The sequence below is a fragment of the Silene latifolia genome, chromosome Y (assembly GCF_048544455.1).
Source record: "Silene latifolia isolate original U9 population chromosome Y, ASM4854445v1, whole genome shotgun sequence".
NCBI lineage: Eukaryota > Viridiplantae > Streptophyta > Magnoliopsida > Caryophyllales > Caryophyllaceae > Silene > Silene latifolia.
In genome coordinates this window covers 419,811,720-419,812,865 of record NC_133538.1, presented here as the reverse complement: position 1 = coordinate 419,812,865, position 1,146 = coordinate 419,811,720, and the positions used below count along the sequence as shown (strand labels likewise).

Here is a 1,146-nt window from a genome sequence, read left to right as displayed (position 1 = left end):
AAACCTTTAGGAGAAGACGACGTTTTTGGAAGGAAGTGAAAGAAGCCTCTTCTCCCGTACAAGCCGAAAGTGCTAGAAAGTCTTACTTAGACGATCTAGAAGTCCTTGAAGAGGGGGAGGTTTCAAGTTCATCATCTCCACCACCACCACTATCTACTACCAAAAAGATGGTGAAACTTTCCGATCACTCAAAGCCCACCGCGGCCATGCTTACGGCCGGTATCACAACCACTCAAATCACTGCGCCGGACTTCGATATCAAACCGGCTTTTATTAGCCTTGTGGAGAAGAAGCAATTTGGGGGAAGTCCTTTGGAGGATCCCAATTTGCATGTGCAAAATTTTTGTGACTATTGCTCCATGATCGGTCAACGGGAGTCACTCAAGCTCGAATAAGGGAAATACTTTTCCCTTTCTCTTTGAAGGACAAGGCTAAGCTTTGGATCAATAGCCTTGACCGCACCGCCATGGGAATCACCAATTGGGAGACTTTGGCTCTTGCCTTCTATCAAAAGTTTTTTCCACCGGAGAAAACTCAAACTTTGAGGAGCCAAATCACCGGATTCCGTCAACAAGCTCTTGAGAGCTTATATGAGGCTTGGGATAGGTACAAAGAGCTCCAAAGACAATGCCCACACCATGGGTTAGATGATTGGTTTCTAGCAATAACATTCTACAATGGATGTTGTGCCGAGTCCCGAAGGATTCTTGATTCCGCCAACAATGGGCGGTTTGATCAAATTGACACCGACCTTGCTCATGCCACGATCGATTCTATGGCGGTCCATGATGCACAATATGTCAATTCCCGAATTGTGCCATCCAAAGGTAAAGAAGAATCCTCCAACAACTCCGTTTTGCTAGCTCAAATTGCCTTGCTCCAACAACAATTGGCGGAAAGGGATGCTAAAGATTCCGTTCAACAACTCAATGCCATGTCTTCAACAAGTCAAATCATCTTTTGTGATGGTTGTGGAGGCGCGGTTCATTATGCCGCTCATTGCCAAGCTCCCATTGAAGAGGTAAATGTTTTCCAAGCTTTAAGACAAAATGCTTATCCACCGGGTACATTCTCAAACACATATAATCCAAATTCAAGATTTCACCGAACATGTCTTATAGAAGCAACAATGTGCTTAACCCTCAA

The 1,146-nt window shown here is 44.7% G+C and overlaps 1 non-coding gene across 1 annotated transcript; it reads right to left on the bottom strand.

Moving 5' to 3' along the window:
• Positions 1 to 538: 538 nt before the first annotated feature.
• On the bottom strand, positions 539 to 645 carry LOC141635203 (small nucleolar RNA R71). The gene has a single exon (XR_012539905.1). It is a non-coding gene; the product is annotated as a small nucleolar RNA R71 (small nucleolar RNA).
• Positions 646 to 1,146: the final 501 nt, after the last annotated feature.